Genomic DNA, 18,392 nt, shown 5'->3' with positions numbered 1-18,392 from the left:
AAATGATGTTTGCTTACCTCGTGTTAAAATTAAATATTTAAAGTGGCATGTAATAGGATAGAGGGTGAGGAAGATGAGGGCAGATAAATGAAGAAGATATAGAACAGTGTTCTTGGCGATATTTTTTAATTTTAGCTGAGTATTGACTATTCTTACATGTTGGAAGATAGGTGTTAGACAGCAGTTTTCCCATAATTGTACTTCTCAGCTGTAATAGTTTGTAAGTGCTGCATTTAAAAATATAAAATAAAAATTGTAGTCCATGCAAGTCAATAAGTGTGATGGAATATTTTTCACATCTTTAAGGTTCCTCTAAAAAAGACACATAGAACTTCTTTTTTGTTCATAAGGACTGCATTACCCTGTATCATAGCCACATAGACACAAAGGCACGCAGATACAGAAACAGACACATAGACATGTACAGGCATGGAAACATGCACATGAACACACGCTCACACACACACATATACACACACACACACACACACACACACACACACACACACACACACACACACACACACACACACAGAGATACTGCACAATACTGTCTATGCTGGAAAAGGCATCTAGGTGCCTGATGAAAACTAAGAATATCAGATTTCCTATCCTCCATGCATAAAGCTAGTGAAAAATGTCCCTCTGTACTATGTCACCATGTCCCATAAAAATTATCCCTGGTTGAATTAGAATTCAAAATCCTGCACAAACCAACATCCCAGCATCACTCTATAAACCATCACTTCTTTGTATTGGATTATCCTACTTTGAAAAGCCTCATTGTTCTCTTTCCTTTTGTGAAGCCTGTCCTGGATCACTGTCCAGATTTTGACACCCAAATCTGTGGGCTCTAAATAAATAAAATAATAAACAGTGTTTGAAAGTGAATCTCAAAATTTGCTGTCACACCACTAAAGCATTTTTGTAGGAAAGCTTCACTGCCTGACGTTCCTGACATGGGAGGTCTATGTAAAACCTGTTTTGGTGGTTAATATATTAACTCTAAGTTCCCTGCCCCTCACTGAAACAAGAAGACTGCAATCACTGCTGGTGCTGAATTTGTATGTATTCCACAAGATTTGTAATTCTAGTTTCACTGTTCCATGGATTGCAGTAATTGTTCCTAGAATTTCAGCAGACAGTTAAAATAGCTTTGCCCATGCCCGGTGTAAGTAAAGCATTTCATTAGACAGAAGTCATTTTACTAAGAATGAGAATTTGTTGGTCATTGTTTTAGTTTCTGATCAGATAACCCCAGAAAATCTAGCAATCTGATTGTCATAGTAGAAGTTGAATTATTTTTTTCGATGCTTTTACTATATTACTCTGGTCTGAATCTGGTCTCCAGAGAAGGACAGTCTGACTGTAGCAATGACTACAAATTTGCAACATTGTAAAGAAGCAGCTGTTGACAAGGAAGCTTGGTATACTGAAATCTTTGAGTTCATGAAAATTCAAACATGATGAAATGAACGGACAGTATGCATGTTTAGCAGCACAACAACCTGCTTAATGAAGTTTTCTCCTCCATTTATCAAAACATAGATCATCATGTTAGTAAATCTTACAACAGTTCTGTACACGGGAAGTCTAAATATGAAAATAAGTTGTATTTTCTAATTGTATACAGTCCCCAAGAAGATGTTTCTACATACAGTTTCTGAAGGATTTGTACACTTTGTATGGAGCTCTGTCATTTGCTGGCATGACAGCAGCATGAACTATGAGAAAACTACAAGTAAAAGCATACCGTTTTTATAATTTTATCACAGAATATGAAAATAATTCATTAACATGAAATGACCATTTTAAAGATACATTTGTTGGGACAGTAACATTGATACTGAAATTCTTGCCTTGGTAAATGTTTAATTTCTAATGGCTTGAAATTGTTTTGCTTTTAAAACTGCTGCCATATATAAACTTATAGCTCGCATATAATTTTTATATCCATGTTATCTTTAAGACTATGTGATTTTTGACTTAATTGCAAGCTGAGTATGGATTAACTTCAGAATGTCCTGTGCACTTTCAGACAGATTTCTGATATTAAAGTATGAAAGAAATCTATGATAGCTTTTGTGTATACCTGAAGGGTGATTGTGCACAAAACGTATCACAAAAGTCACACTTGCACATTTGCTGTGTACATTTTCATGATGTTATGAAAATTTACACATACATAGGTAAGGACAGGAGTAACTTCCTGGGTCCTGTCATGGAACCAACTGGTTATCCAAAGGGTGACATATGGGTATATTACCCAACTTCTTGAGTATGTCAATAATGCCTGAGTGGGGTATTGTGTCAAATGCCTTGTCCAGGTCACTGTAGGCAGTGTGAACCATTTTACTCTTATCCATTGCTTTGTTGACCTTCTCAAAGAATTTCACCAGATGGGGAAGTCATGAACTGCCACTGATGAAACCAAATTGGTCTGGGTCCAGTGTCTGCATGTTTCCTATGTCATTACTGATCATTTCCATGGCTTTACATCTGAGAGTAGTGAGACTCCTATGTACACTGCTGAATCCTATGTACACTGCTGAACTGGAGCGTAAACAGCTGTGAATCTGGAAGAGTAAAGGTGTGAATTTGTTATGCAAGTATGATGCACAACATATCCCAAGATGAATAAACCTGTGAATTTCAGTATAAGATAATGGTTTACCTGGTGTAACATAGCTAAGCAACACCAACACCCTTCGAGGAAATCACACTCAATGTAGAAGGGGAATACCACTCCCAATATAGTGGCACATCCCTGCTTGTGTTGCAGTGCAGAGAAGTGCAATGTCACAACTAATCTTGCCCTACCACAGCATAATGGTACAGCCGAGCTGGAATCAATGGAACAGCCTCAATACTTGATGCTGTCAGTTGCATACACCCTAATACCGGTCTTCTTTCATGGCAACTGTGTTTGATGCATGTATGAATTGGGCTCTAATATGACTGAGGACATCTGTGGACATCATTGCACCTCTTCAGAAGAAGGGTCAAGAGCAGGAGGTCTGGTATGTGTGTGTGTGTGTGTGTGTGTGTGTGTGTGTGTGTGTGTGTGTGTGTGTGTGTGTGTGTGTGTGTGTGTGAGTGTCTGTGTGTGTCTGTGTGTGTCTGTGTGTGCATATATTGATGTGTATGTGAATGTATCTGTGAGTGAAGAAGTGAGTGACTGTACACGTCTGTATGACACTGTACCAGAATTTGCATGTCAGTATGTAGCAGTGTGTGCACTCTCTCATGTGTGTAAGAGTGTGTGTATGTGTGTATCTGAATGTCTGTTGTGCTTGCATGTGGGGAGACTGACATTGTGCACCTGTAAGGCAGGAGTGTCAATTATATTTATACTCTTCCTCCTGTCATACCAGTAAACCACACTCATTGGACATAACAGTTGTGTAGGACTACACACTATGTCTGTAAATGTCTCAAAAAGAAATGGGTAGTTGACATCTGGATTAGACAGTTAATGAATTTAAAAGCTATACATGTCCTAAAGGATAAGAATTTGATGTCATACTTTCTGATGTTAAGACTTTGCAAAAATAACACTTCTGTCCTGTTTGAGTGTATTAATCCATATGCAGTATATCAATTATTCATAGAATCTATGAAAGTAAGAAAGCAATGAAGTTAGCAGTGGAGCTGTATGAAACATGAAAAAAATATTGCATGGGATATGCTTTGGTCTTAACTTAAAAAACAAAAAGACGTCTTCCTTTAAAATAATAACCTAATAAAACCATGAACAAACCAAAGCAGCTGATATAAACATTTAAATGACCAATAAGAAAGAAGCCAGTAAAGAAAATTTGCATAAAAAGTTCCACCCACTGTTAAAAAAATAATAACAGCTTAAAAACAATGTGTATGAAAAATAGTCTTCTTCTTCTTCTTCTTCTTTCAGCTTTACCCAGTTAGGGACAGTGGATCACCTTGTCCGCTCAAGACTGGCAGTGGAGTTTTACGGTGTCGAGTTGCCAGCCCAGTGCCCAACCTTCCACAGAAGGCACACACACGCATGCACTCACACCTAGGGCCAATTAAGAGGGTCCAATTGACCTACAGCATGTCTTTGGGATGTGGGAGGAAACCGGAGCACCTGGAGGAAATGCACACGACCACAGGGAGGACATGCAGACTCCACACAGAAGGCATCCCAGCCGAGGATTGAACCGGAGAACCTCTTGCTGTGAGGCAAATGTGTATGAACAGTAGTATTAAAAGTATTTAAAATATCATAATGTTTAAACTATCTAACGTTTGCATACTTCAAATTCAAATGTTCATTTAAATGTGATAGGACAAAGACATTAGGAGCTATTTGCCAAGCGTGCTCTTCTGTACTATAAAAGTCTCCAAATCCTTGCTTCATAAATTACATTCACTAAAATCAGTAGCATCAATTAGAAAATGTTTACATTACAAAACTTGCAATATATGAATAATGCATTAATGCTGCTTTTCTTCTAATAGCATAATTCTCACACCAGTGCAAATGGTTAGCTCTAGATTACTGTATTTCTTTTGTACAGTATAACAAGAGGCATCTATTTAATTTGTCGACTACAATTAAAATACTTTGGAGCAGAATAAATTTTTTGCATTCTTGGAGAAGAAAGATGGACTGTTTAATCAAAATGACACAGACTGCAAGTATTGCAGAAAATGTCTCCCTTATTCTAACACTTTCAGTAACTGTTTCAGATTGAAAATATACCCCATGTTGAAACATCTCCAATTTACAAATAGCAGATGTTTTCCAATCACCTGGGTGTTCCATAAAAGCTTCTCCAGTTGTTGGTTACAATTTACTGAAAATCAACAGTACATGTGAATAGTGTTTCCAGGGACCTATGCATACATATATACAAATATTTCAAGCATGAGCATTAATGCCTTTCTAGCTTGCCAATATACCAAAACACTTGTTCCCATAATACGTGTCCAGGCTGATCTTAAAAATATCTAAACTAGTACTTGCTTTAATGTAATTTGGTAGTCTGTTCCATGCATCAGCTACTGTGTCAGAGAACCAATTAGTACACTTCTCATTCCTATAAAATCTTCTACAAAGGTTGTCTGATGATTGTCTAGTACTTTTTGATAACCCCAAACATTCCCAGAGGTAGTTGTCTCTAAATGCCCTATATACTTGAAAAAAATCTCCTCTTAGATATCTGTAAGAAACACTGTAGAGGTTCAGATAGTCTTTCATAATAACTTAAATTTTCACATCCATGGATGCCCTTGGTATATTTCCACTGTACTCTTTCCAGTTTACTCATGCTTGTTTTCTTATAGGGTTTCCATATTGTTATTCCATACTCAGGTTTGAGTCTAATGTAACTAAAAAACAATTATTTCATAATTTTTGATTTGATAGACTTTATAAATCTTTTTATACAACCTACATTTCTATAACTATCATTAACAAATTGGTTGATATGATTAGAAAAACTCATAGTTGAATCTACCCATATACCCAGGTCCTTAAAAGAGTCACTGACAACATTTAATTTTACATGTTCAGATAGTGACTGTCTGGCAATAATACATTTGCTTTTAAAAGCCCTGTCTTTGCTTACTTCAACAAAGACATTTTATGGGTTCATAGGTGATTAAAAGGCTTACAACCCATGTGGGCATAGTTATAGATAGTCACAGTATAGTGTAAGCTTCATGCTGAATTACAAAGATACCCTTTTGCCTCAGGCAATATACTTATTCACCACTGAACTAATTTTATACAAAGCATGCAAGAGTATCTTACTCTTAGACTTAACATGGATGGTAAAGAATCCTGAACAGAAACAAAAATAAAAATTATGTAAAGGTGCTGCAAAAATAGAAATTAGCTCTACTATGTTTAACTTCACTTGGATCCCCAACTTCTGCATAAACAACAGAGACTGATGGTATCTGCTTTTAGTCACAGTCAGTTTCTATGTAGGAGTCAGTGCTTTAATCCCACACATGCATTAAGAAGAATACTCAGGAAAATATGTGGATACACACACACACACACACACACACACACACACACACACACACACACACACACACACACACACAAATTGTTGCCTTCTTCATTCCCACCTGACCAATCAATTGGTGATTTTGCAGCCTTTTGTGTTCGACCTCTCCTCCTTCAACAACCTTCTAACCATCCCGACAGAGGTTGGTGTCTTCTTTTTCCTCCTACTGTTTGCTATTACTTTCTACAATAATCTGTGTCCCATCCTTTTTTGTTTTTTTACTTTGAAGCAGTGAAGAGGATATGGCAAGATGAAGTAAAAAGAGCTGACAAGTAAGGATTCCATCTGCATAACACCACAGAAAGCAAATGGCAGGGACATTGTTTACTTCTTTATAGAAATGTACTGATAGGAGCTAGGTATGTAATGTAGTTAGCTGGTCCTTACATTTACACTAGCTATTGCTTTAGTTTCCTGACTAAATTTTAATGTCATTTTCCATTTCTCTCCATAGTAGTAAATTAATGCTCATTGCTTTATTGATAAAACACTTGGTTTCTTTTCATCTGAAAGTATGAACAGGGCAAAATGTTTCATTCATAATGATCTAAATTGTTTATCTGATGCATTTAGATTTAATGTTCTACTTAAATGTGTTTTATAGTTCAGTGTTAAGTTGTATAATAGTAACTTAATGGCATTATATTGTCACAAATGATATGATTCTGTGAGTGTGTGTTGTTTCTCATAATCTGATATGACAGCAGCTTAGCCCCTCATTACAACAATAACAGCCCAGCAGATATTATCAGTATATGAGGAGAGAAGTCAAATATGGCACAGGCTTGCTTTTTTCACACAAAGGTGTAGCTTAAGGTTTAAATCTTTGCCTAAGTGTTGTGTATGTCACCGTGTGTCATTCATGTCAAACTTTGTGTATTAAAAATCATAGCATCAGACATGAAAAATAATAGCAATGGGTCAAAAGAGAAGTTACTTTTTAAATTTTTCTAAAAAGAATCTCCCGGATTTACAAAGCCCTTTATAGCATGCAGGATTAGCTTAAGAGCTATTTTTGGCAATATGGCCGATGTGCAATCCAGGAACGAGCTCCCAGGATGTGCACATGAGCTCTTAGGCTAATCCTGCATGGATCGAGCTCCTGTATGCAAATTACCTCATTTGCAGGTGAAAACCATGCAAATGAGGGTAATATCTGTTCCAGGAAGCTGGCAGCTGTCCATGCAGGACGAGTGCAGTTTGCAGAAATGTACTCGGTTAGTAACCGAGTACATTCCTGCAATCTACAAAACGGAGCTATGACAGCTCCAAATAAAGGCTGCATATCATTGAGGAAACATGCCAATGTCCAAGTAGAAGGCCATTGGCATTGCAAACTGTTAAAAAAAAATAAATAAATAACTTTTAATTTTCTTTTCACCAATCTCGTCTGGTTAAGCATAGGACAGTGACGTGCAAACGGGATCGGGGGTAAAATAATAAAATAAACCTAAAATAAGCTTTCTAACTAAATTCAGTATTCTGCCATGCAAGTCAATGGCAGTCAGAAGACAACCTGGCCAGTGAGTAATGGTTGCTAAGGGGGGAGGTTCAGTGTGGGACATGTAACTATGCATTAGCAGGCAATCCTATGCAAATGAGGGAAGGGTTAGTGAATCACAGATTTTCCCAGTGTGTGAGGCAGGTCCCAAGAGTGTAAGAGTATAAATAGCTGGGTGCAAGACTAGGATATAGGTGACATCATGGGGGTGCGTGTCAGGCATACTGTAAGTGGATTGGAGACATGTGGCTCAGGATTGCTCCTAGCTTAGTACAGCTAAGCTAGGGATGTGTCTAAACCTGCCTAGCACTCTATACAACATGCAAGCGGGTGTGCGTGCCACCCACTGGGTTTTGCAGAAAGAAAAAGAAAGTTAAACCAGGAAATAGCAGCAGTGTGCTCATTTGAGCACTCTGTGTGCACGGCACGCATACAGGCCTAAACAGGGAGGCAATGGGAAGGGAAAATAACAGTAGGAAGGTAATCAAGGAGAACTAGTTGAGCTGTCAGGTGAAATGTATCAGAATCAGCTAATCACACAGAAAGCAGACCAGCCCAGGCCAGAACACCACTATAAACAAAACAAACACCTGCCCCCCTGGTTTTTCCACACTCTACACCACCGGTGTATACAAGCTGGGAAGTTTTAAAACCAAACCTACAAAAATGAGAAGCGCTGCAGCAGACAACATAGAACAACATGTGCAAGAGGCTGAGGGTGGTGAGGATGTCAATGCTGCTGAACAACCCACAGTGAGGAGACAGCGAAGAGTGTACAGACCCAGTGTAATCTACCAGGGGCTACATGAGCTGAAGATAGTGGAGCACTATAGGGTGGACAGAGACCTCCTACAGCAAATTGTTGAGCTGTGCAGGCCACACCTGACTCACCACACTGGCCGAGGGGAACCCATCCAAGTGGATTCCAAGGTATGTGTAGGCCTAGGTATACTAGCCACAGACACCTCCCAAACTACAACTGGGGATAACATGGGCAACTCACAGGCATCAGCATCCAGAGTATTCAACCAGTTCCTGGATGCCATGTCAGCACATGCCAGTGAGCACGTATATTTCCTCAACACATGTGAGGTGTTGATCCACAATATGCATCTCTTCCACCAAATAGCTAACTACCCTGGGGTAGTGGGTGCTATAGACTGCACGCACTTATGCATCAAAGCACCACCCGCTGAGCAGAGTAGGGCCTACATCAACCGTGGTGGCATCCCCTCTATCAACTGCAAGGTCATATGTGATGCCCAGGGCATTATACTGAATGTGTGTGCTGGCTGCCCTGGAAGGTATGACAATTCACACATATGGCAACTGACACAGCTGTACCACAGATTTGCCAATGTGGACATCCCCTACGGTCACCTAGTGGGGGATGCTGGGTACCCACTGGAGCCATGGCTGATGACACCCATCAGAAATGCACACACACCTGAACAACAACGCCATAATGATGCACACACACAGGCCAGACATGTAATAAAGCATGTGTTTGGGATGCTCAGGTCATGGTTCCAGTGTCTGGACACATCCGGTGTAGCCCTGCAGTATTCGCCAGTTACATGCACCCAAATAGTAATGGTATGTGCTATGCTACACAATAAGATCCTGCGGAAACAGCTACAGCAAGAACAGCATGAGGCAGGGCCACACAGCCCCCCACCAGTGCCAAGGCCTGTACAGGTACAGAGTGACTCGGAGGAGGAACAACCTGAGCCTGCCCCCAGTAGGCAGAAGGGGGCATGCCCAGTATGCCCTGGCCTTGGCAAAGAGGCAACGCATAGCATATGCACTGACACAGTAAGGCCCCAAGAATGACACCTCTCTCTGACTCGCACAGACAGCAAAAGGGATGCCAAACATGACACTACCTGTGCCCAACCATGTATAGGGAGTGTACTATGTGCATCCGACATAGGCAGCCCTCCAGCACCATCCTCAAGTCCAGCACATCCTCAAGGTAAGTCAATCAACCTACCAATTGCCAAATGGAGTAGAATGTGTTTTTACCTGTAGCTATGGTATGGATGTGAACATGCAAGGGAGTTGGGTGGCCGGATGTCAAGGCAGCAGAGAGTAGACACCCATAGTGGCAGCATGAGATCCGTAACACATACTGGAGTCACCATAGTAGCCAGTACTACACAGGGTGACAAAGCCCACTGCAGGAAATTGCATGAGTGACAGGGGTGTCCGTAAGAGCCACACATGTCAGTCAGGAAGGATCACATAACCAACAACAGTCTGAGCCAGCAGGAAAGGTGAAGATAAACACAAACAAATGCTGTACTATGGCCTTTGAATGTGCCCTATTGTTAACCCCTCCCCCAGGCCTACACAGACAGACTGCAGCAGGCCAGGCAGTTGGATGTAAGTTGTGAAGGTTAGGAAGTCAGACACTAATATGTAGGTAAAGAAAGCTAGAATCTGTACTACACTGGTAAGCCTTAGCCAGCAGGATAGGTAAGACTACAGACTGAAATGGAGTACCTGACATACCACTACAGTCCTAGCAAATGTGTACAAGTGTCAGGTGCGCACCTCCATCCAATGTACACATAGAGGAACAGTCAGGTGTGCCCCCACACTCCTGTTTAGAACAGTAGAAACATTCAGGTGTCCCCCCGCTATGCAGAAATGTAGCAACAGTCAATGGCAAATGACTGATGGATACCCTGCAGACACAGCATGCTACCACACATTCAACACAGATGGCCATACTGGGCATGCTCACACACTTAGAGGAATGAAGGTAATATCATTGAGAGGTCATACTGGGCATGCTCACACACTTAAACACATGAAGGCCATGTCTGCAAACACCAGTGGTCCAGACATATCTGGAAGTTGCAGTTCTCAGTGGGGACACACAGTGGATAGGAATACAGACAAATATGTAAGGACAACACACTATAGTAAGCCACAGGTACACGGGCATAGATGTGTGGAAGTGGGTGACTGTGACAAGGAGCCATGTGGGCCAAAGGGCCCCTAACACATGAGGTGCGGATGTAACCCATTGTGGATACTAGCCACCAGTACATGTCAGCATGGCAAACTATGTGGTGTACGTGCCAGCTGTACAACAAGACTGTACAAGGAAGCAGCCATCTAGTAGCTGTATACATGCACCTGTGACATATGACCCCGTATGTGCCTGCATGTGGCATGTTAACCCCTACATGAATGGGGTATGGCCCATGCACACACTGCCCTCCCCATAGCAGTAGTATGACAAGCCTGCTGAGGTCATCCAATGTGAATTACACCTTTGGGAGAGCTATAGCTCAGTAAAATGCATGGCACGTCCCATAACTGCATACTGCTGCAATGACAGAGTAGCTAGGTAGTAGTACTAACCCCAGACCTGTCAATTGTGTGAATGTGTGTTTGTGTGCATTCCTGTCTGTCTCTGAATGTGTAGAGGGAAATGCTTGTTAGGCTACTCACACTCCATGCAATGCATATATTCAACTTTGGCAAGGCTGCTGATGTCACACACCTAGAAGTACACCTCTGGGAAAGTGATAGCCCAGTAATTGCAGTAGTGTGTCCTGTAACTGTGTACTGCTGCAGTGTGATAAACTAGTTAAGTAGGTGTTTGAACCCAAGCCCTGGCAATTGTGCGTGAGTCTGTGTTTGCGTGTCTGACTGCGTAGAAAGGAATGCTTTTTAGGCTACTCATACTCCATACAATACAAATACTCTACCTTAGCAAGGCTGCTGATGTCACTCACCTAGAAGTACACCTCTGGGAATGTGATAGCCCAGTAATTGCTGTAGCACTTCCTGTAACTGCGTACTGCTGTAGTGTGATAATCTAGTTAGGTAGGTGTTCAAACTCCAGCCCTGGCAACTGTGTGTTTGTATGTGAGTGTGTGTGTGTGTCTGACTGGGTAGAGAGCAATGCTTTTTAGGCTACTCACACTCCATACAATACAAATACTCTACTTTGGCAAGGCTGCTGATGTCACTGACCCAGAAGTACACCTCTGGGAATGTGATAGCCCAGTAATTGCTGTAGCACTTCCTGTAACTGCGTACTGCTGTAGTGTGATAATCTAGTTAGGTAGCTGTTCAAACTCCAGCCCTGGCAACTGTGTGTTTGTATGTGAGTATGTGTGTGTGTGTGTGTCTGACTGGGTGGAGAGCAATGCTTTTTAGGCTACTCACACTCCATACAATACAAATACTCTACTTTGGCAAGGCTGCTGATGTCACTCACCTAGAAGTTCACCTCTGGGAAATTGATAGCCCAGTAATCACCGTAGTGCATTCTGTAACTGCGTACTAATGTAGTGTGATTTAGAACAGTGGTAGTGTTCCATCTCCATCCATGCCAGTTCCGGATGTGATGTGTGTGTCTCAGTGTCTTTGTATGGAGCAATGCATTATAGGCTACTCACTCACAGTGCATTACAAATGCCCTACTTTGGTAGTCCTGCTGATGTCATTAATTGTGAAATACATCTTTGGGGAAGATGTACTTCAGTAATGTCCGTGGCATGTAATATAACTGTGTAGTGCTGTACCGTATTAAACTAGTTAGGTGGGGTTTTTACTCCCAGACATGACAGGTGCTAGTGTGTGTGTGTGTGTGTGTGTGTGTGTGTGTGTGTGTGTGTGTGTGTGTGTGTGTGTGTGTGTGTGTGTGTGTGTGTGTTTGAAACTCATATCCTGTGTAGACGTGATTATGAGTCTGTGACACCTGTGGGCAATGTGGGGGAGTTTTGCTAATTTCATTTATGGTGGCCCTACTATATATCACAATGTCAAACATACAGGGATAACAGATGTAAATGGCTGAGAGGCTGGGGTGCAAAGCCATACCCGTACATGTGACATCAAGACCTGCCTGTGTAGAGGTGATTGTGAGTCTGTGACACGTGTGGGCAATGTGGAGGAGTTTTGCTAATTTCGTTTATGGTGGCCCTACTATATATTACGTCAACCATACAGGGATAACAAATGTAAATGGCTGAGAGGCTAGGGTGCAAAGCCATACCCATACATGTGACATCAAGGCCTGCCAATCACAGTTAGCAACCCCACTGTGCCTTCACATGTAACTCACAACAATCATACCATGCCTGACAACATGGCCTGAATGGACAGATGACACTGACATCAGGAAATGCTGTTAGCATGCTATCAATGTAGGTGCAGGGCAAATCTGCTGACCAGTACCACTCTCTGCCACACATGGGCAAGACTGGCACATCTGGTGATAAGCTGTGTTCACAGCATGGGCCATACACCCCAGGTAAAGTTCCATATGTCACTGTACATGCATGTGGGAGGTGTGCACATCCTAGACATCATCCAAGTCATGGACTTAGGAACACATACATGGCAAGTGATGCACAGCATTGGCCACACACAATAGTCACCCAGGTGACTGGATGACGGCTGCAATACCCATCTGTGCGGGCAAATGCAGAAGCTACAGGCCTGTGCCACAATCCAGACCATTGTCATGTGGGCTGATGCCAAGGTATACCCATCGCCTACCCTTGTATAGCCTGCTGGCACTGTTGGCCACCACACACCCATGCAGACATGCACCTATGTATGTCCAAACTGGACTCTGTGTGTTTGTGTGTGTGTTGTATGGTGCGTATGTCCACATCCACATGCAATACTCCCCCCAGGGCACAGCGAAGCATGCCACCTTATGTCTGATACCCCCTCATACTCACTGCCCATACGACCTCCGTATCACCTGTGTGGTGCATGTGTTCCCTGCATATTGATGTGTTGTGGCATTCCCACTAGTGATGACTTGCACTCCTGGTCCTGCCAAGTGTGTTAATGTGTGTGTCCCTGTGTGAGTGTGCCTGTGCTGATGCTGGCACCTGTTCATGCAGACAGGCACATGTATGTCACCTACTGTATATCTACCATATCCCTCTTTGCAGATGTCACTCACCATCACATATATGTTCTGAATGCTCCCCACCAGATAACCCATGGAGCACATCCAATAACAGCATTGAACTGTGATAGCAATACATAGTTGTTGGGTGTTTGATACCCTGTACTGGTAGGTGTGTGACACAAACATGCATCAGTTTTACCCTCCCACCCTTCCCTGACATGTATTCACCTCTGTCTGCCTCCCCCACTGCCTCTCCGGCAGATATGGAGGGCCACACCTGCATTGCTTAGGCAGCAGCATGTGTATTTAATGTGATGCTCATGATCAGCTGATGGCCTCTGCACGAATTGCAGCCCTTCCCTAGCCGATTGCATGTGGAACAGGTGTGGTAACATTACCATAACCAATTGCATGGAAACGCACTACAATACCTGGGAACATCCTGGTGGTGTTGGCCCTTGTCTGTCACTGTGAGCAGGAGATAGAACTGTCGTTTGGCAAACAGCATTTTAGAGGGATTGGGAATTTACCTCTAACAACATACACTGTGGGAAGAGGGCAACAAACAGGAGGGGGATGTGCCTGACCTGACTATGAACTGTAAGTGCTGCTATACTGCATATGGAGTAATGTTGGATTAACAGTGTTTGTCTGGATATGCCTATCATACATGTCACAATACCTGCCATGTCAGTTCCATGTATATCAGGAATCCCCATTTGCAGGCTCATCTGCAGACTGGGCAGTGTTGTGTCTTTGGTGTCATGTGTTAGCCATGATGCATCTATCTGTGGAATGCAGAAGGTAGTGTGAGGATTGCAGTCTGTTGATAGTGAAGGCCGTGACAGTTACTGACTACATATCCCTCATTAGACATATGTTGCAACAGACCCCATTACAATTGTAGACTAATGAGGGTATCACAGCAAAATGTCTATACTGGCCCAGTGTATGTGCTGTCAGCCACACCTCTGTCAACCTTTGTACATATGTCATGCATGAAATGGTGCATATGTGCTGTACAACATAAATAGTGTCATCATATCTGATAACATGCCAGTGATATATCAGAGGGCTACACATGTCATGTACAGTAGGGGTTACACTTAATGGCATACCCTGGACATTCTGTGGATGTTTGTACAGTACTGAGGTCTGTGTAATGATGGTGAATGTCGGCAGTGTGTGCATTGTTAATATGTACTATGGCCTGTGTACAGAATGTGGTAGATGTCATTGGTCTGGCTCCCCTTCTATCTGTTGTTACATGCTGCCCCACTGTATGGTACCTTGTTACCTTACATGTGTGAAGGGCCATACACACACATGTCCCATACCACAGACAGCCATCAGTCCAGACTGTGTAGCAGCCCATTATATGTAGGGTCATTCTGTGAGTGGCACACATGAGGATGGTGTAGGACAGATAGTCCATATACTGTACTATTATGCTAGGGTACCATATGTGGCTGTGACTGTGTTCACATTGGTTGTGGTTATGCACTGTCACACAGGTGTGTCCCACCCTGTGCTGTGACATGGCTGTTGAGCCTGGTATATATGCAAATACTGCACCATGATAACCTTAGAATGTCTGTCAGTAGCCAATGGCACACATATTATGAGCAGATGTCACCTTCCACACACACCATGTCTGTGACAACAATCCTAATGACAGTAGCAAATGTCTATTGATATACCAGCTATACATACCAGACATCCCCTTGCACTACTACATTGGGACTATAGGGGCTGGGGTAGGGCTACACTCCATGTCCAGGACATATGATGGGATGGTATGGACATGTACTTATCCAGATAGCCATATATATATATATATATATATATATATATATATGTATATATATGAGTACACATGTGTAGTACTTCCAGTTATCACTGTCATGGCAACCACCCACTATGAATCCTTACATCATATGGGCATATTCCCTGTACATTCCCTGTGTGATGGACATCCTTCCTGTGTGTGGGCACCAATGTTACAGACAGCAGGTAGCAATAACTCTTACAGGAGAACCTGCACACTCAGGACAGCCACATATATGAAGGAGGATCAGGACATACAGACAGACTGTGAGTAGAGTGGTGTAATGCTTTGCATAGTACTGATGTTACAGGGTGTGTGTGTGTGTGTGTGTGTGTGTGTGTGTGTGTGTGTGTGTGTGTGTGTGTGTGTGTGTGTGTGTGTGTGTGTGTGTACATACTAGTTTACCTTGGACTGCAGTTTGTCTGCATAGCTCACTACCGTGGGCCTATCCTTTAGCTGGACAGAGGTGTGACTATCATGTGTTGTCTGTCCACCACACAGGTCCTGTGTCTGATATTACACTGGCAGTGTGAGTGTTGCATGCTAGCAGTGCATGGCTATATTCATTTATGTCCTTGATGTCGTATTCCTGCATAAGGGTATGTTGCAACAAATCCTGTAACACCAGTATGTTCCAGGTTGTATAACTGCAATAATGTGGGTATGGCCCTGCGTTCCTGCCTTTGTTCTCCACATATATGGCAGCCTCTGTCCTGCTGTGATATGGGTAGTGGTTGTCAGGTAATGGCTTATCATTAACTACTGCTAGGATTCCTACTATCATCCCAGTCATAGCCTGGACACCCACAACATTTGTTGGTCAGGGACCATACATGTGACAGATACATTGACATTACCACAAGTAATGAATGTCCCCCTAGGGCTTGACTACAGAGTGTAATTGGAGGCTGCTGAACTATGTCTGATATTGTTGACTGTTACGTATTGTGCAGGCAAATCCTTTGTCAACTGTTGTACGAATTGAAGGGCTTAGCTTGTACACCATAGTATGTTATATATCCTCACTGTCTGCATCTACTGTTTTGTATGGGCCTTGCATCCAACACTGGTTATATACATCAGCATCCATGTGCTGTCAGTAATGGCATACATTATTGTATGGTAAACAAATAAAGGTTGTCTGTGTATACATACCTGTGTGTTGTGTCATGTCCTTTGAATTGTGGGTGGGTATATGTGCAATGTAAGTATCCTCTTTGTGGGGCTGGTTGCCACACCACACATGTCACAGGTACTGGTTACAGGGCTTGTGGCTGGGGATATACATAGCACCCAGTACGTCCACACTACTGCTACACATGTATGGCTACTAATACCCTATGTCTGTGTATATGTGTATGTACCCTTATATCCCATATATCTTATCTATCTATATATATAATATATATATATATATATATATATATATATATATATATATATATATATATATATATATAGACAAACAAATCCCAGAACTGGCTGAAGGTATAGTCCACAAATAAAATGAACAAAGTTAGGCAAAAACGATCAAATAACAGCCAAAAACTGCCAAATGTAAAGAGTCAAAGAGTCCAGGTTTTAATCAATGTGCTTCGGTTCACCCGCTTCATCAGACATACATAAAAATGGCATCACTTCCTTCATTAAATAGTTCAAATATGCACATGTCATATCCTGTTAAAATCTGTCATATCCTGTTAGAATTTTAAAGACACAACACCACTAAAAATATATATGTATAATATATATGACAAAAAGTGTCAAATAAAAATAAAAATACTTATCAAACAATACATTGAATAAAAATTAAAATTATCAAAAAATATATATATATGTATATACATTATCTGAGCGATCTAGCTTTCAACACAGGTTTCAACGGCACATGATCGTTCAGGCCCCTGCCTCGATGTGCTAACAATATCCATCTGACCTCAGAGAGCTCTGTAGTATTCACTAGATCACCTCCTCTTGGACTTTCAAAATGAACACAGAGAACCTGAAACAAAAACATGTCCTCCAAAAGACTGCATATGTTTCGCTATAGTACTGTATGTCCCTAGTCTATTAAAGCAATATAGATGGTCCCTTATACGCCATTTAGGAGCGATTCGCTGCCAACATAGAACATATAGCACTGTTGGCAACATGCCACATAGACTATATTCTTAGTGCTACAATCTGAATAACATCTAAGATCCCAAAGGCGTCCATCATTTGGATTTCTAAAAAACCTGGAAGTGTCAATATATGCGCATTGGTGGCAGGACCCACATTTATGTGTCCCTAGATCATAGACTGGTCTATCATTAAACACGTTGAGAGACAACCTGGGAAAACAAAGATGCTGTTTAAGGTTCTTCAGGTTACTGAAGACATAATGTGGGCAGTTCCCAACAACGCGCTGTGTATCACTATTGGCAGTGAGAATGTTCCAGTTGTCACATATCACCTGCTGTACAAAAGCACCAGCTGGGCACCAGCTGTGCCAATTCTTATGCCAATTTAGTCATGGTAGCCTGGGAGAGAGAGGTCATGTGGACATGCACCAACATCGTCTTTTACAGACGTTTTGTTGATGACCTCTTTCTCCTTTGGCATGGCACAGCCGGTGCCCTTGAGTCCTTTTTTGAGTATGTGAATGGATTGGAGGGCTTTTTGAAGTTCACAATGGAGCATTCCACAGATTCCATCAATTATTTGGATGTCACTGTATATAGGGACAATGAATCTTTACACACTAAAGTATTCAGGAAACTCTGCTACAGAGCTTCATTTCTTTCTACAGGTAGCATGCACCACCCGAGGACCTTTGACAATATTGTCAAGGGTCAAGCACTTAGGATTTCACGCCTCTGTTCGGATGACTGTTCATTTACATCTGAACTACTAAAATTGAGACAGAGTTTTTTGCATAGAGGTTATGATGACAACAATATAGATTGTATTTATAGTAATGTTATTAAACTTAGGCCACACAAAGGTAGACCATATTTTTCCAACTCACATGTGGGTCCTAGAGTACCCACTTTTTCTTCACAGACTCCTTTGATTCTACCATATGGCAAGAATGTGTCTTTTGTACAGCAGGTGATATGTGACAACTGGAACATTCTCACTGCC

The sequence above is a fragment of the Protopterus annectens genome, chromosome 5.part1 (genome assembly GCF_019279795.1).
Source record: "Protopterus annectens isolate FY-2018-M chromosome 5.part1, PAN1.0, whole genome shotgun sequence".
In the NCBI taxonomy this organism is placed as follows: domain Eukaryota; kingdom Metazoa; phylum Chordata; order Ceratodontiformes; family Protopteridae; genus Protopterus; species Protopterus annectens.
This window is presented reverse-complemented; position numbering follows the sequence as displayed.